Below are 16,693 nucleotides of genomic sequence, written 5' to 3'. Positions count from 1 at the left end.
ACACGGCTACCAATACCTCTTTGTTTGTCTATTTTTTCCTTGTGAAGATCTGCGCTTTCCGCAAAGAAGCTGGTTACGGCTCCAAGCAGGACAGGGGATGCTTGTGTCTGTCCCACAGGAATCATCCCACTCCTCATTATTAGTACTTATTAACACACCTACTATAGTATTCTTCGACACGATGTATCCATGTTCCCTGCCCATCAGCACAACATGGTTATCGAAGTATAACTGTATTTGCTATCTGGAAACACTGATATGTAGCCTTCCAGTATAGATCGATCTTTGACGGCATTCATCGAAACAAACACTTTCCACAACAGTTATGGCTAAACTAAGATCCAATGTACCTGCTGTGTCATTCACTTTGCGATACATGGCACTACTGCTACTATTTTATAGGTACATTTATATTAACTATAGATCCGAAACAACCTCTGTGGTAGCATCTATTTTTATTTCTTATTGTTCACTGTTTTTAGTTATTTGTGTCATGAGTATATTTAAAGTATTTAATGTCTTTGTAAGGTTCTAAATTGCCAATAGTAAAGAAAATGATTTAGGAAAAGAAATTCATAAAATATGACTAGAAAATCTTACTGCGAAGAAGTTCCAAACATCCTGGATAAGGAACAAAACTATTAATTTTTCGATCTCTTGAGAGATAAATATCTAGAAGGTAATGATTTTTATAGGATCTGTTTCTGATGCTACAGTTGTCAACTTAAATTTAATGAAAACTGTAGACGTCCTTATTTTTGATTTCAATAATTTCATTGAAATATCACGTTGCATTATTTTTGATTAAATTCATTTCTTACCTGATCTGAGCCGGGGTACGTTAACACACTCCATTTGTGTGCATTTATAAAACCCATTGCTGTCACAAGTACAAGTGTTGCAGTCTGCTTTGAATTTTGTACCAGGGACGCATTGAAATTCTGGAAAGAAAATATGCTTTTTCAGCTTCTATGTGGGAGTCCAGTGACAAAAACATTGCTATATACACTACTTACAGCGGTGTAGCCAGCAAGGTGTTCTATGGCGCAATGGCCTTATAAAGGGGGCCGGGATTTATTATTATTATTATTATTATTATTATTATTATTATTATTATTATTATTATTACTAATAGTAGTAGTAGTAGCACATTTCCAGTATGTTACTTTTTGAAGCATAGCTCTTCATGTGGTGTAAAGGTAGAATCACAGTTTTGTAGGTTATTGATAAGCTGTACAAGCTATACCTAAGAGAACAAGAACTATTCACAGAAATCAATTTGTTTGACTGTATTTATAAGAAGTAAATAGTTTTAAAAAATCCGAAAAACATGATCAAACTCTGACAATATTTTGCAATTACATATATAGTAATATACCCAGTAGTACATGCATTCAGTTAGGCAAATGAAGTACAAAATGCAATATTATTTTTGGCTATTTTAATGTATTGACAAAGCTCATTTTTCAAAAAATACTTTCATATTCTATTATAAGCATTCTTCATTTTCTTTAAGTATTAAAGAATGTTAATATAACAGATGAATTCTATTTGAGGGATTAGGAGGAGGAATGAAGCTTGTTTGGTGAAGACTAGCTACATCCTTGACTAGTTTATACTTCAGAAATTATTTAAATTTGTCTCAAAATCCTGCATCATAATGGGAGTTATAAAAATGTGAAGTAAAGAAAGTTTTAATATATTACACGTACACACCAGAATGATCAGCACACTACGACTCCTGAGCAATATTTCTAAACTGGTATATAATATACGATACGATACGATAATTACATACGATAGAAAAATCACAGATTGTTTATAAAAAGTAATATACTGCCCTTACAAAATTCAAAATCATTTTCAAAAAGACAGCATACTGGCCTCTACGCACTGTAGCGCTTAGTTATGGTGCACATCAACACATTGTAATTCTGGAAAGCTGTTTCGATTTTAGTTAAGAACATTTGTACTATGACATGCATCTTAATACCTAAAACATCCACATAATAATTATTGATACGGATTCGTTCTTTGAGAGGTAACAAAACAATAGAACCAATAAAATACTATTAAGTTGGGGATGCAAAATACCACTAGTGTAGTGTAGTGTAATGTAGTGCTAATTATCCTTTTTGGGTCATTCACCATGAATGAACTGGACTCTTGTTAAGAATGAGAAGGATGATTCTTTAGGTCATCCATATTACTCTTTTCTGAAGTCAGTTGCGCCTCATTAGCTGACTACAGAAAAGAGTAATATGAATCATTGTCACAATCTTCTTTAATGTTCTTCATGCTCTAGAGATGTAGTCATGGTTTCATCCGGTTCTCCCGATTTGCACTATGAATATCTCCTATTGCAAACTCGAATCTCTTACATGATCACACGTACTACTTAGCTTTACCCAATCCACGACTAACACGAAATACAATCACTGCACAAAAGATTAACGTTACTAACTCAGAAATCTTATATTTCATTTTCCTTTCAATAATCCACCTTGAATTTAAGTTGAATATATTAAATTCGAAATAGACTGTTAAATTTATTATAAAGATCCAGAAATCCATTCCTGCTACAATTTCACAAGTTTTTCATGCTTCTACAACGTATCCATAGAAGAAAGCGAAATTTAGATTAACCCTATATTTCTAACCAGTTCTTTCATAAGTTTTTGCTGCATGTCTGAATGGTTAGTGGTTACTTAAATATCCACCCAATTTTTTTCTACAGTGTACGTAATACTTATTACCCAGGATAAGTAGCATGTTACAAAACCATGGTATAACACTAAGAAACTAAATACAACAAGATATTTGTATTGGGAGTTACAGGAAATTTTGCCACTTAAGAAAGCTTTCATTCAAGAGGGCGAACGAAGAAACACATATATTTTGAATACTGTTCAGCGACTAGGCTCATTTATGTTTGAATGGGGAGTTCAATTGGCATAATTGCCAGTACTGATGCCACAGCAATTCAAATTGGGTCGATCTGAGTAGGGAACATAGTCCTGCAAAGTTAACGACATGGTGTGGTATATGAAAGACTCAGATCATTGATGGGGCCGCGGTGGCTCAGTGGTAGAGCGGTCACCTCTGGTGCTTAGGGTCCCGGGTTCGATCCCAGCCCCCGCCAAGTGAACTTTGTGGTGGACAAACACCGTGTGCGTGGGTTTTCTCGGGGTTCTCCCGTTTCCTCCCACTTTCTTCATTCCACCATTTCATTCATTACTCATCATCACCGTCTCCTTTAGCCTAACCCGCATAACCGCGGGACGTAAAACTCAACGATTTCATTTCATTTTCAGATCATTGATCCATATTTCTCAGATATTCTTTAACGATGCAACAGTACCTGACGCTGCTGCTGCTGCTCGAATAAGGGGTTCCTTTCCTTCTGAACCCATACCGCAATTTTCCTTCTTATTTTTGAAACGATGGGGTCTCTGTTCTCTATGATGTTGGTGTGTGTCAATGATTTGATGCAGAATTCAAAGGGAAGGGGAGAGTTTCTTTATTTGATCCTGTGAAATAAACGTCCAAATTACCTGACCCTACACTTCTTGATTTTTATCTATGGGTCCAGCTGAAGCATATGGTGTATGATGAGAAATCCTGCAATATAAGACACGTGCAGGAACGCATTTAGCAAGCTTATGATCACACTAAACCGATCATTATCCTCTGTGTACACTACACAAGATGACCACTACATAGAATATTTGCTGTAACGTGCCATTGGTATGGTTTTCAAATTTTCAGGATTCTACAATTAAACTTTTGGATTTCTGAGGTCGCGTCGGCATTAGTTGATAAACGACGTCCTTCTCGGGTTGAAATCTCGAGCTTGCATTTAAGTTGGCGACCATGGTTATCATGTAGTTCACAAGTTGCGGGTTCAATATACTATATCTATATTTAACAGATTTTACATTATCCTCTTAGCTTTCAAAATAAAAATGTGTGCAGATTCTTTTGATTCGCCTTGTATAGTGTAAAATGATTATCAGTTTTAGAGTAAGTATGTGAAAGTTTGTAATAATATATAAACAATTCTGAATTACTTAGTTTCTAAAATTTTTTGATCTTGTTTGTGTAGAAAGTAATATTGCTAAATATTGATATGCGCTTAGTCGACCACCAAATAGTATTAAGGTTTCAATAGACAATGGAATTTAATCGTCCAAGAAATACGAGAACAAACGTATAATTGAAAGTGGCTTATCATCTATTAGAAGTAGAATTGCGTTGTAAGTAAGTACTACAGTACACTCTCTTTCATTATACTATTGGACTATTAGACTTTCCATATTATTACTACTCTCATATTTCAGTTCGGTTATTAACAATTTAAATTGATTTTTAGTTGTGATCATGTCAGAGCTGTAGCCAGAACCAGGCCCGTATCCACGGGGGGGGGGGGGGGCAAGAGGGGGCCGGGTCCCCCCAAATTTTTCTTGGCCCCCTAAAATTTTCATGGAAGGCTTGCAAAAAAATCTCGATTAATTCTATGTGTAAACACTAAGAATAAAATGCAATATAAAAGAAATTATTCAAAGAATTTTTCCATTTTAACTATTTGATGAACACTTCTAAACATATTTTAAAGGAGTTAAAGTAAAGTTTATCAGTCTTCTCGAATCTCGATATGAAATGACACAATGCATATTGAAGCAAGTTTTTACGAAAAGAAGGAATATGTTCATAATACTTCATACCACAGTTGTAATAGCGATCTGGGAGGTAGGAGACGAACTGTGAAGTGCTTATTGCAAGCCAAATCATAAAAACAGGAGCAGGAACAAAGCGTTTATCTTTTGCAGTAGCGGTGGTAGGTTATTGTTATTTTATTGTGTAGTTGTAGTACATATATACATTGCAAAATCCTCGTCAACAGCAAACCTTAGGTTAACTGTGGAACAATTAGTTGTGAATTGAATTAAGAGCTCCGAGTTCCGTTAAAGGCGATTGATTCTAGTAGGGTCCAAATTATTGTGGTGTGATATGTAAAACAAGAACTGTAGTGGAATATTCACCGAAAAAGTAATGGTTGCAAAGACTTTCATATGTTGAAGAATAAAGTTAAGCTAAATTACCTTAATTAGATGAGTAACTGAGCAAGTGAACATATCCAAGTTTAAAGGAGAAGCATTACATTTTCAAAAATATATGCACAGGTAAAGAAAACCTAATCTAACCTACTCCAAATAAAGAGCATGAACTCTATACAATTTGCATTCATAATACTATAGCAAAAAAAAAAAAAAAAAAAAAAATCTCTCCTGAATGTTACTAGAACATATGTAAACCTTCTGCGGAGTGGGTATGTAAGTTAATGTAGCGAAACTGATGCTATGATTGTTATAGTGCTGTTAACGATATTCAAGAGATTGAAATAGGTTTTTAACACTCATCCATAACATGAACATCAGTGTAAACATCATTTACTAAGCTTAATTGTAAAAATTCACACCTCATAAAATAATATTTTGTTATATTTCGTAATCGTTTCTGGCCTATGTATTTTTTAATTAAATATTTTTTAAATGTATTTAACAATTTGGGACTACAGCACAACAAGCATAAACCATGCTAAATTGTAAGCACGGATATTTTGCCGCAAAGTTTGTACTCATTACCGTCCACTATATTGATACGTTTATTCTTTTGCAATTCGTATTTTCTACTTTTGATAGTGACAATTATATTTCTAGTGTTTGTATAGGATTAATATTTATAATGTGTTCAAATTTGTGTATCTTAATTGGTTGTTTGGTTGCTGCAGGTCAAGGTAAGCTAATAGAATATCTTAAGTTAAATATCTCCATATATTTACATAGTCATCCATGCACTCAGGTTATATTCAATTTTTATGCAACACTCAGTAGATTTCCAATTTATGAATAGAACACCATATACAGTAGGAACCAATACAACTCTCACAAACAGTACTAATGAATCTTTTATACAGCGTAGGCCTCCCGATAAAAAATCAACGAAGCTTAGCATTGCTCAAGCAAATGTTCGCTCCCTTGCTCCAAAAATTGACGAATTGCGAATCTTGGCAAACGAGGAAAAATACGATCTTATTGTCATAACTGAATCATGGCTCGATAGTGCCCTAAACTCATCAGCCGTTGAAATAAACAACTATCGTTTGTTGAGAAGTGATCGGACGGACAGGCGAGGAGGAGGAGTTGCTGTATATTTCCGTAGTAATTTAAATGTGAAACTGCTTAATGTTGATGTCTCGCATAAAGACGAAATTGACTGTGTATGTCTCAAAATTACCATAAATTCGGTTAGGTTAGGCATATGTGCCATATACAGACCACCCAGCGTTGCATACACTAAATTGGCGATGCTCGAAGAAGTAATCACGAATGTAGGCTCTATGACTGATAATCTGCTCATCATAGGAGATCTAAATTGTGATTTCCTTACGCCTTCGAAGCGTGACACAGCTTATTTATGTTCAATACTTGATAGCTTTCAGCTGTCGCAAATCTTAAACGAACCAACACGCATCACTGAAACCACTGAAACACTTCTTGATGTATTTATTACTAGTAATATCAATATAATTCACTCCAGTGGAGTAAAACTACCAATCGGTACTTCAGATCACTCTTTAGCATATATATGTTTGCAATTAGAAAAGCCAACAAAAGACAGGAGCAAAATAAAGACATATCGCAATTTTAAATATTTTGATCAGTCCAAATTCACTAGTGATATAGAACGCATAGATTGGAAACCAATTGAAAACCTACCTGACGTAGGTAAGAAAGTCGAATTCTTAGAAAACACCATAGTTAGCATTTTTGATAAACATGCCCCTATATGCTCTTCGAGGATTACAAGAAACAACAGTCCGTGGTTAACTGACAACGTCCAGCTTCTAATAAAATTAAAAAATCGTGCATATCTCAAATTCAAAAGGACAAGAACTGATGTTCTTTGGAATGAATACAAACAACTACGGAACTTTACTACAGCCGTGATACGACAAGAGAAAAGAGCATATTTCACACAGTTTTTCAATAGTTATAATCTGAGCTCCAAGGACGTATGGAATAAATTAAGAACCCTTGGAATTAGTAGTCGAAAGAATTCCCAAGCATTACCAGATGATCTTGCAGACTGCAATGAGATTAACGCGCACTTTGGTGAAATTTGTAATGATAGAAATATCGACGAGAATGCAGTTCAAAACCGCCTAACTGTATATAATAATACTAAATTCTGTTCAAGTATGAATTCATTCGAACTCCGTAATATAAGCAACTTTGATGTTCAGAATGCTATCAAAAAATTAAATTCAAATGTAGCTGGACACGAAGGCATTACAGGAAAGATGCTTCGACTTGTTTTACCACACATTATATCACCATTAACACACATAATAAATTATTCCATAACCACATGCTCCTTTCCATTATCCTGGAAAGAAGCTTTTGTAATGCTTATAGCGAAAAAGCAAAATGTATCATCTCTAAACGACCTTAGGCCTATTAGCCTATTACCAATATTGTCCAAAGTTATGGAGAAACTTGTGCATAACCAGCTCAATGATTACGTCATTAATAATAATATCTTACCCCTACACCAATCAGGCTTTCGCAATTCACATAGCACTGCCACAGCCCTACTTCATATCACTGACGACATTTTTCGAGCATTAGATAACAACCAGATATCATTCCTGGTATTATTAGATCTTACTAAAGCATTTGATTCAGTTCATCACGACTTACTCTTAGCTAAAATGAAATACTTTAACTTTTCCACCAACACAATCCAGTGGTTCAGGTCATATCTTTCAGATAGGCAACAGAGAGTGGTACTAAGAGATCCTAAACTTGCAGTATCAAACCGGATCAGTCTTCAAAGAGGAGTGCCACAGGGATCAATATTAGGACCTCTGCTATTTTGTCTATATACAGCAGATGTACCAAAGCTACACTCTAGAATACATCTGTACGCGGATGATACACAACTCTGCTTAGCCACGTCTCCAGAGCACGCCTTACAAAGTGCAGCCCTCATCAACGAGGACTTAGAAATATTTAGTGATTGGTGCTTGTCCAATTCCTTGAAAATAAACGCAAGTAAATGCACATTTACAGTCATGGGAACAAGAGAAAATCTTAGGACCATTCGAGACACGCCGTTAGATTACTCACCTTCAGTAAAAAATCTCGGATTAATACTAGATGGTGAGTTAAACTGGAAGCGACATATATCTACTGTATCTAATAAATCAATATCAATTCTGCGATTATTATACAAATATAATGATTTTCTAAATCAGAACACAAAACTGTATTTAGTGAACACGCTTATTTTTCCACTGTTCGACTATTGTGATTCTGTATATGGACCAGCCATTACTAAATCCTTAGCAATATCAATCCAAAAAGTTCAAAATGCCTGCATGAGATTTATCTATAACACGCGAAAATGTGAACATATACTTCCCTTACTAAATCAAAACAACATTCTAACTATGTCAAGGAGGCGTTTGTTGCATCTGTACTGCCAGATACATAAGGTCATACACAATAATGGCCCCCCATATCTTAAAAGTAAGCTGACGTTCCGAAATGAAATCCATCCATACGAAACAAAACGTTCCCGTACATTTGACATCCCGCGGCATACATTAACAAAAGCAGCGAAATCATTCTCTATTTCAGCTGTGAGAGCCTGGAATTCATTACCTTCCGATATAATCGAGTGCAAACGATTCTTAACCTTCAAACGTAGGGTAAAGGATCATCTTTTACATCAACAGAAACTTAGCTTGAACACCTACGCCTTAGCCTGCAGCAAATAAACCAATTTTGTATGCATATATTGTAATATAGAGGACAAGTATTAGGCCTATTGTATCTGAACAACTATTATATTCTTACTTCATACTGGTTTTCTTCAATATATGTATATATCATATTAGTTTGTAGTTAACTAAACGTTATATGTTTATTATCGTTATATATGTACGTGTATAATATCTTTGTATATATTCCCATGTGTCATTTCTGATTGTACTTTTGTTGAGGTTAGGTGGTAGAGCAACCTACGGCTGAACCTCGCCTCATGAATAAAGGCATTTTCAATTCAATTCAATTCAATTTAACGTTTAAGTTTAAGGATTAAATTCCGGGTTGTGGGGCCAGGACTAGTAAAAATTTGCAAGATTTAGATGAGAAATTAAGTAGCAAAATGTTTTGTATTGTACTTGGGGTGGGGGATCCCGTGGAAGTAGCAAGTTTTCATATAAAAACGTTGTAAATTGGAACTATTTCTTAGTCGCATACGCGTAATAATGTAATTTAACATGAAAGAAGCAGTGATGCTTTTACTCGATACTACACTGAGAAAAATCCATTATCCGGACAGCGGTATATTGTACAAATACAAGGATTCGTTATGTTTACTAAGGAAATCTGTACGGAGCGTACTTTATCCATATGCTACACAGCTACTGCCTTTAACGCGCTTGGATGTTATATCATGTCGCTGCAGGATGTCTGATATCTAACAATCTTCCGTATTTTATATACGTATACGTATGTTAAATACTTCAGCTATATGTTATATACGTCCATCTGTGTGTGAGGTCCTGACCGCCTATAGACACCTCTTTCTTGCACCATAGATGACGTCATGAAACAACTGTCGTATGCTTGCGAGCTGGTTTATAAACGAGGTTGTTTACAAACGGAAAATAAGAGCGGAAGGAAAGAAAAGCCTGGGTAAGTGCAATAGTAAATTATCACTTTAGTTAAATATTCCATTAATTATATATTCCTTTAGTATAACTTGCTTTAATATAGTACTAAACAAGTAATGTGATTTATGACCACAATTCTTACTATTGTAACTCGTTAATGGTTGAGGAGAAAGAAATGGGTTAATCTGAATTTTGAGAAATCTTTGAATATTAATGTTTTGTAACTTTTTACATTTCAAGGTACGCAAAATGAATGTTATGTGTTTATTCTTTCCTTTTTATATGTGACGGTTTATTACTTGATGGAGATTTACTACAGGACTGCTTAACATAATTGCTAAGAAACCGTTTTCAGCCCGAACATTTTCTTGTGTAGTGAAGATTTAGGATTTAGATTTCTGGGCTTTCGGCATCAATGACCTTGTTAGCCCGTCACATGTGAGTTATGACGTCCCTCGGTGAGCACACTATCCGGGGAAAGGGAAGGAAGCAAACGGTCTGGGACCTATATGTTGGGTACTACCCGGCATTTGCCTGGTATGAAATGAGGAAAACCCAAGAAAGCCTCATTCAGGATGTCTGGACTTAAAAGCTTTTGATACTTTTTCGACCGAGTGCCCCTACCGGAATCGAACCTGGGTCCGCTCGTACCGAAGGCGAGAGCGTTAGCAACTACGCTACGCGGAGCCACTTGTGTCTAGGAAACCTATTTTTACTAGGATATTTGCAACAAAATTTATTTCCTTTCTTTCTTTATTTTTCTTTTTCTTTTTGCTTTTTAACAATAAAACAAAACATATTTTACAGCCTCACTGAAATTTAAAAACAGCAGTCAGGGAGAGCTCACGTTTAAGATTCTTTTTGTTTTGTTTTGTTTTGTTTTGTTTTGCTTGTTATGTTCTCTAGTTAACTAATGTTTGAGTTCCTGAGAATTACATTATTATTATTATTGTTTCATAATTTTCGAACCAAAAATTAGATGTTTTTCTTTTTTTCCTTGTGTTGACGTCATTGTGGCAAGTTGGGGTGTTTGTATCGTACCTTGGCATTAATTTGGTTACTAGCACATAGTTTCAAGGTCATAAGTTGTAGGCCGCTTGAAACAGCTATTACACAGTTGAGTGTCAGGCGTTTGACTTGCAGCTTTCGTTACAGCGTCTAAATTGCAGTATTGGATTGCGTCCAGCTTCTATGGCTGGTAAAAAAGTTATATCGCTTTCGTAATATGGTAAGAAATACAATGTAACAGTTAGGTATAGTATATATGACTAGTTTAATTAGTCGGAAATTACTCTGTTTCCTTGTCTTATTCTTTCGATTATGTTTAAGTACTGTGTCTTCATAGTATTGTTTCACTATTTCTAGAAGGAATTAAGTATTAACGAAGTAAAGAATAAGCAGAAGCCCACTTTGATTACCGTTTACTATTTCTCATACTTCATTGAGAATGTTTTGATCCCCAATTGCGCAAACTTCTAATATGTATGTGAGTTTCTTTTTGTTGTTGTTGTTGTTGTTGTTGTTCTAGTATGTATGTGTGTTTCTTTTTGTTGTTGTTGTTGTTGCTTACACTGCTATAGATATGAGCTCCTTCATGGCTAAGCGGTTAGCGTACGCGCCTTTGGTGTGGGAAACCCGCGTTCGATTCCCGGCGGGAGTGGTTCGGAGTCCATGTTAATCAGTAAGTCCACGTCTCATACAGCCTCGTTGCAGAAAAGGATATTAAAATCAACTCAGCACTGCTTTACAGATGGAGTTGTTTGATTCAGGGTTCGAATGAAGCTTTTTACGGGAAGCAGGCACGTAGCCAAGGGGTGGGTCCAGACCCCCCCCCTTCGGATCCAGAAATGAAAAATATTAAGGAAAGATGAAACAGAAAGAAACAGATGAATCAGCCTCAAAAATATAAAGCTACAATAAGCGTTTTGGTTACTCTTTCTTACGAGGAGCTTTGTGTGGAGGAAACGGGAGGGGGGGGGGCGGATCAAGTTGAAATTGGATATTATTATAACGGAACATTCCGAATTCCATCTAGCTCCATGTTAACCGTATGCAGCGGCGCAAATCTGTCTTCAACATTGGGAGGGACGGGTAAGACAGTTCTCATAATTTTTTTAAGGATGTTCAAATTATGAAGTTGAAAAACAATGCTGCGGAGGATCAGGGGAGCAGAGTTGTCTTCAAAATTGTGAGGTGGGCAGATTTAAGGCTTATTCTGGGGTGGGGACATCAATTTCATCTTACTTTCCTTTGTGGCAATCGGACACAAATCATCACATTTCTCTCCAAAAAACGCATTTCAAATCGGATTATTGAGGGGAAAGTCCCCCCCCCACCAGTTCTAAGATTGGAGTGGACCTGTCCTCGTCCCCCCGGGACTTGCGCCAGTAACCCTATGGACTACAAATGACGATCGATAAACCGGTTCTTTCAGATAGCCTGTCAGAACTTAAGCAATGCCCAGAATTACCAATAATATGAACCATTTTGAATTTCGCGGCAACACTAATCCATTTTATAGGATGTCTTTACTCCAGAAAGAGATCTCGTTGCTATCCTTGACGGCATTGAACTAAGATAAGAGAAATAGAAAGAAGACGAGAAGAACCGAGTTCGAATGACCTTGGAAGACTATGTCTTTGTCAATACTTTTTTCTATTCTTTTACGCAAGATTTCTTCATAATTCTTTAATTAAAATACTTACTAACATATCCTCATTTTATTGTCCTAACAAATCAATATGGATATGTTGTCAGTAAAATAGTTCAGATTGATCGAACCCCTGGTGTGATAACCACAGTATTTCGTCACAGACCTCCCGTATTGCGAAATCGTGGCTACGTGCCTGCGGGGAGGGGGCGACTTTTCAGATATACAATCCAAGCCTTTTATTTCTCAGTGATGCAAGATATAATATATAGTATATAATATGTAAAATATGAAATGAGGGAACATATTTTCCCGGCAAGGGAGAAATTCTTTGGCGAGTTGGGGAAATTTCTTGACGAGAGGGAAAATCTTCATCCTCCCGTTGATTCAAATCTTGATCGAAGATCATGCGAGTAGGATTCCATATTATGCTGTAGGTGTAGGTAGTACACAGTCTTGGCGCTGAATAGGACGCTAAGCTTCAAGCCAACCACATGTCTGTAATAACCTATTGCGATTGAATGGTAATGTAACGTAATGTACGATATGTGCATTTTCTAGATGCCATAAAATTATAATTTTAATTGAACATTCCACGATTATATACTTCAGGTTAAAGGAGTTTGATGATTAATTGAAGTGAATAATCGAGGCAGTGATTCTCAATCTTCTTGACTTACGACACACTTTAGTAAACCCCAATGACATCGATATATTTGTTTAGATTTTGGATTGCTTTCCAACAAGTCGAGCCGCGCCAAAGCTGTAGGCTTACTAAGTTAAGTGAACTGATCCTAATCTAAATCCATTGTTTTCGGGGGCGCAGAAATGGACAGTGACACTTCCGATACTATTTAAATCAAAATTCAGCCAAGCAACTTGGGGAGGGAAAGAGGGGAGACGGATCTTACAAATGATCGAAAATAACCGATATGAGAGAGCGTTTCGTAATAGTAAAAAAAGTGACTGACTAACGTAACATACATGTATTACTGGTTTTCTTATTTTCACCCAACGAAGCAGGTAATTAACGCTAGTACTAGGTATGTGTAGACTAAATGAGGTGATTTGCTTCGTGACCCTTCGAACAATGTACGAAGCGGATGCAAGCAGTTAGTACATGGAGTTAGCTTACCTAAATTTAGATTTCGCTTTCCGAAATCTTAATGGATGTATTAAGTGATTTCGTTACTTACACTCTTAATCTCTAAATACAAGGATTCAAAACACATTTTCGATTCCAAACTATGACTCTGCTAGACAAAGAAAGCATAGTCCAGTGTATGTTTTACTTCATTTTCATATACGTGCTCGTAGGTTTTCTCGGGGACTTGGTTTCCTCCCACTTTCTCATTTCACCAAATATTCCATAATCATTAACTTGCTTTAATCACCGACTCCCTTAGCCTAACAGCATAATAGTGGGACATTAAACTCAAAGACTTTATTTTTATTTTCAAGTAATTACTTTTCTCTCCCTTATTTATTTTTAATTTAATTTCTCTTTCAATTTCCCTCTTTTAGGAACATCAACATAATTTACAATTCTTTCTCATTATAATAACACTATTAAAAGCCCCATATGCAGCTCACCACGTTGGAACCCAGTGGAAACAGATGAACAACGAATATTGTCGAAAATATGCATTGCTTACAGCGGCGTAGCGAGCATTACAAGATTGGGAGGGGGATGAAACTTGAAATTGCCAAGTCTTGATTTTTATCTTAAAAAAATGTCAAGTCTTGATAAAAAAAATGCCAAGTGTTTCGAAAATCTTACAAACCCTATGAAAAACTATTACAGCAACCTTATTTTCATATTCGTTCCATTCCATGCCCCCCGTCTGAGACACGAATAAGATCAGCCCTTGTTCCGCTCTCGAGTCCAATTTAACATCTAACCTCAGGATCATTATCATCACCCACGAAGCACAACTGTTAATTTGATAACTCATGGCTATGTTAGGTAACCTCCGCCAGCTAATCTTCACGAGAACCTTTAAAGTTACAATCAGTTGTAGAAATGCATTTAAAAACGTAGAATAAGGTAGGTTATATTTACTGTTTGTGATGTAGAAGTGCCTAATTTACATATTAAACATTCAATTGAGGGGTTCAGTGAGAGACCAGGCTAACTTACATCCAGGTCAAGATTGAGATTTTGACGGAACAGCATACTAATGTCATTAATTGACCTTTGCCTCAACCACTTGTCTGTGTGGCTTGTCCTGAGACAGGGGCGGATCCAGGGAGGGTCTATCTCCCCCAAGAAGAGGAAACTTTGTGTATTTTAATATAAAATAAAACCCACCCAGAGTTGAATCTCTTAAAAGTAGCTCTATCTTGTAAGTAGTGGCATTACAACCCACCGCCCCCCAGTAGTCAATCCTGGATCCACCCCTGTTGTATACTAAACCAAACTATGAATATCAGTCGTATCCTTTGAAACGTGCTGTTTTCATTTGTTTCCTTTTCTTTCAGAAAGTTAAAATTGTCAGTTAGCCTAGTCTCTCGCTAAACTGTCAATTGTGACAAAACACACCAATAATTGTTGATGCCAACTAAAACATACATATCCAAAGCCTACAAAATATATCACATTATTTAAGTTTTTTTCTTTCTTTTTTTTTTTTCAAAATTGCTTGCAATGTTTTTCTTCGTGCCAAGCATCCGAATGTCATCTTGAATTCTGACCTCATTTCACTACAATTCTTTGAAGTGTAAGACTGCGCAGCTTTTTTTTCCCCTCTCTCTCGCTCTCTTCAGTCCTTCAGTCTCCCCCACTTTGATTTCATGATTTCGCACTCTGATGAAAAGTATTAAACACCAAAATGGAAAAGTACTAATATATAACCTCTCTTTTAGTAGCCCCTCCAACCACACGCCCGGGGCACGTGCCTTGCTTGCTCGCCCATAGCTCTGTGAGCTATATAAGTAAAATACAATGCGCGCGCATATGTAAACTTGGTGCCAGCTTTGATTCTCGCTGAGAGAGTATACATATAATGTTGGTTCGAATTCCATCAAAACCATAGGCTCATTTTTGTGTAACCTTGGTACTGAAGAAGACAGTAGACTTCAACAAATATTCCTGTCGGGCCTCGATGGCTCAGTGGTAGAGCGTTCACCTCTGGTGTTTGGGGTCTTTGGTTTGATCCCAGCTCGCGCCAAGTAAACTTTGTGGTGGACAAACACCGTGTGAGTGGGTTTTCTCGGGGTTCTCCCGTTTCCTCCCACTTTCTTCATTCCACCATTTCATTCATTATATCATCATCAGCGTCTCCTTTAGCCTAGCCGGTATACCCGTCATTATTGATACAACTATTATATACAGGATGCATCAGAAGTCCCTTGTCATCCTTTCTGAAAACTACAGGGATGTAGTTACATTGATTGCGAGATAAGAGATACACATTAGGCCCAGAGGGATACTTTCGGATTACATCACGCGGACGGTCGCCATCTTAGATTCGAAATTGTAATACGGACGATAAGTGGGTAGTGTGATACATGGCCATGCACTAAAATGTTCTGAGGATGTCAAATATGCAATCAGATATCATGTAACTTATTCTGGTGAAATGTTATTGGCAGTGAACCAAGTGAGACTATATGTAGTGGTATGTCATACCCTTCTTTTTTTTTTTTTTTTCCAGTGATAGAGACATACCGTTTCTGGTTTTTTAGTGATCAAAATAAACCTTCACGGAAGAATAAATGCTAAATACCATTAATAAATCCCTTTTTTATACGTATTGACGAATAGCTTTGCACATAAAAAGATTTTATTTCTTATGTAGATTCTAAGTTGACAATACTGACATTTTTACCTTTTTCTACCTTTTGTTTGTAAAATGAGGTGTTTTCAAAGAAGTTCATCTAGTTTATATTTTGATGTGCCGTATTGAATTGTTTCTTTCGTATGTATGTATGTGTCGTCTTGTCTGAATTCTTATAAGCGTCGTATTTTGAGCATGGGCGGATTTAGGGGATTGCTGTGGGGGCAGATCTTACGGGAGTTTGAAATACCCCTCATTCGAGTGTGTGGTCCAGGAGTTTTCCCGCTGGAAATTGTTAATATTGAAAGTCGGTTTTTGAGCACTTTCGTGTATAATTCTCTGATACAAGGTAAGGGCTATTTTTATTTATTTTTTTCCAGAAAGTTGTTCACGATGGATGGATCAGTCTCTCCGTTTTTTCTCCGTAACTAAAAGAAGCTTTCCAGTGGTTTTCAGACATTATGTAAATAGAAATGCAATCTTGTAGGCTTCACACCTCACTGCATTTGAACATTTAGA

General features: G+C 36.4%; 1 long non-coding RNA gene across 1 annotated transcript in view; it reads right to left on the bottom strand.

Annotated features, from left to right (window-relative positions):
• Positions 1–821: 821 nt before the first annotated feature.
• Positions 822–16,693, bottom strand: part of LOC145662065 (uncharacterized) — a 57,296-nt gene continuing 41,424 nt past the window's right edge. The window contains exon 3 of the long non-coding RNA XR_014126972.1: positions 822–941. This is a non-coding gene — a long non-coding RNA (uncharacterized LOC145662065). The remainder of the gene's footprint in view (positions 942–16,693) is intronic.

The sequence above is a fragment of the Thermobia domestica genome, chromosome 10 (assembly GCF_964235325.1).
Source record: "Thermobia domestica chromosome 10, izTheDome1.hap1.1, whole genome shotgun sequence".
NCBI classification, from domain to species: Eukaryota; Metazoa; Arthropoda; class Insecta; order Zygentoma; family Lepismatidae; genus Thermobia; species Thermobia domestica.
This window is presented reverse-complemented; position numbering and strand designations above follow the sequence as displayed.